Source organism: Antrostomus carolinensis, unplaced genomic scaffold, assembly GCF_000700745.2.
Source record: "Antrostomus carolinensis isolate BGI_N321 unplaced genomic scaffold, ASM70074v2 C13646136, whole genome shotgun sequence".
NCBI classification, from domain to species: Eukaryota; Metazoa; Chordata; class Aves; order Caprimulgiformes; family Caprimulgidae; genus Antrostomus; species Antrostomus carolinensis.
Window position 1 is genome coordinate 238 of NW_010356108.1, and position 2,556 is coordinate 2,793.

Genomic DNA, 2,556 nt, shown 5'->3' on the forward strand with positions numbered 1-2,556 from the left:
GGAAAAGGCAAGAGCTCCACCGGGGAGCTTGTGGGAGCAGCCAGGCAATGCTGAGCCTGCCTGAGCACAGCTGGGTTTTGCTCAGCTCAGCCATTCCCACCTCTCCCTGCAGAGCTCCAAGGACTCAAGGTGCAGCCCCAGGGAGGTGTTGGTGCAGTTGGAGGTGCCAGCACAGATGTGTTGGGGAAGAAGCCTCAGGCAGTGACACATCCCATCCTGTTCCCAGCTGCTTATCGCTGCTTTCCTCGTTCAGCCCATCCAGCAGCCACTGCTCTCTCGGATCTGCCAACACAGCTACGTGCCAGAGCACCCTGCTGCACTCAAAATCATCACACCAGCTTAAAAACAATAAACACTCAAACTCTTCTAGCCCAGCTCATTTTTGACAGAACCGAGTATCAGGTCTCAGCTATTAATCTTTAAGCAAAACAACAGATGCTGAATGCATTTGTCTATAAATTGCCTTTCCAAAGCCTCACCCATACATTTTTATAATGTCCTAATACACGTTTCTCAAATTCCACTGTTTTAAGAGGAACAAGCCAGCCAGAACTTGTGACCAATGCCTTTTCTGACAGAGCAGCGACAGGACACGTGTTTTCCAGGAGGAACCTTAAAAAGGCACAGCAGTTACTACACTGACAGCCACGGGTAATGGCTGATTTGAATTTACCGTTACCATGACCATGCATGTACACCAAGCTAGGGAGCTGCCTTACAAACATTAACAACAGCTATTTTTGTTCATTTCTTTGTGAGAGGCCACAGTTATTGTGCAGCTGTGTGCCCAGTTATCAAGACTGTAACTACACACCCTTGAGAACTTCCATTTGTAGTATTTTTCCCACTGGAATATTGGATGACTAGATGTTCTCTGTTAAAGACTTGTGATGAGAGGGCAGCACTGGACACAAGGTGACTGTGGCAGTGCTCACTTCTCACAGATCCCCATCAACCCACTTCGGCAACGCGCAGAGTGACCTGGTCTGAGGAGGAGTGATCATTAACCTCCCTTGTTTCTTCAAACCTTGGCTTCAGTGCTGAATCCAAACTGCTTATAATATCTACTGAACCTCGCCTGCATCTTCTTTTGAAGATGAAATGGCTGCACACACCACTTGTTTGCTATCACTAACACTTCAAAAACAACAATTAAAAGGTACAGCACTATGTAGCAAATTACCTTTTTTTAAGCCATCCCACTTTGTTTTTTGAGCTACAAGATACTCTTTGGCAGGAGAACACACTGCCATCTGCCTGCTCCTCATGAAGGCTGCAGGGCACACCAAAGCATGCAGAGCAGGAAACGCAGGTGATGCAGGACTTCAGTCTCAGAATGGGGAAATAAGAATGTAAGAAAGGAGCAGGGAAACAGTCTGCAAGGCTGGGACAGAGGGCACGGATAGCAAGCAGGCTCACCACCAACTTCATTGCAGAGTTTTGCACAGTGCCAGGGTCAAAGCAGCAGTGCCATTTCAAACAAGATCCTATTTACTACTTAGGTTACACCACAGGAAGACAGGGAATATGCAGGGAAACGCATGCAAGTGAAGTAACTGTGAAACAGTAAGATTTCACAAATAAAACAATCAGCATTTATTGTTGTATTACAAAACACTTCATATTTTGGCAATATTTTACAGTTTATCCTTTTTTCTTCTTAGGGCCTGTTGAAAAGGTATGGAGGGGGAAGAAAAGAGAAGAACGCTGAAATCAAGATTAAATTTCAATGTCTTGCTTAAAAAAAATCCTCCCAAACTGCCCCAGTCCCTCCCACCAAAATAAAAATCTAGTTTCACTCAATTCCACTATCCAAAGAGGCCATGGGTGAAGCTGCAGGCAAAACTCTGGCAATTTCACTATCAAACGCATCAAGAAGACAAACAAAACATTCACAGTGGTCTTCAGTATGGTCTGTTGCGTTGATCATTTCTGAAATCATTTCTGAAAGGGAAATAAGAAGTTATAAGGAATCCCTTAAGCAAATTAACAAACAGTCCCTTCAGTCAAACATCTCTACACTGACTTCTGTATATTCTTCTATGTTTCGATAGCCTCATCAAAAAAATGTTCATAAAAACACAATCAACTGGCAAACTGACATTTCCTCTGGAAGTTAGTATTTTCATAGCACAGTTGTGCACACACACACATAAACAACGCTGCTTTCCCACAGGCTTTATCAATTTCACAGTCTGTATGCTCCACAAACAAGCAAGGGCAAAGAAGCTGCTTACCTTCCCCCCATTTTACCACCATAGCCACCTCCCCTATCACCGCCTCTGCCACCGCGCCCTCGATATCCTCTTTCTCCTCCATAGCCACCTCTCCCACGAAAATCTGGAAGAAAATGCAAACCAACACATCAGCCAGGGTTTTTTTAAAAAATAACACTTTCAGAAGAGAGGTAGCTGTTTTTTTGGGGTTTTGTTTTTTACACACACCTCCTGATGGACGTGAATCTTCTGGTCTGGGCTCACCACACTGGTTGCAGGAATTCCTGCGAGCGAAGTTCATATTACCACAGCCCCTAGAAAAGACAAGGATTCCCCAGAT

General features: G+C 44.6%; 1 long non-coding RNA gene across 1 annotated transcript; it reads right to left on the minus strand.

Annotated features, from left to right (window-relative positions):
- Positions 1-1,572: 1,572 nt before the first annotated feature.
- LOC104531679 (uncharacterized) lies at positions 1,573-2,334 on the minus strand. The gene is made up of 2 exons (XR_728080.1): positions 2,238-2,334; positions 1,573-1,944 (listed from the first exon to the last, which is right to left on the minus strand). It is a non-coding gene; the product is annotated as an uncharacterized LOC104531679 (long non-coding RNA).
- Positions 2,335-2,556: the final 222 nt, after the last annotated feature.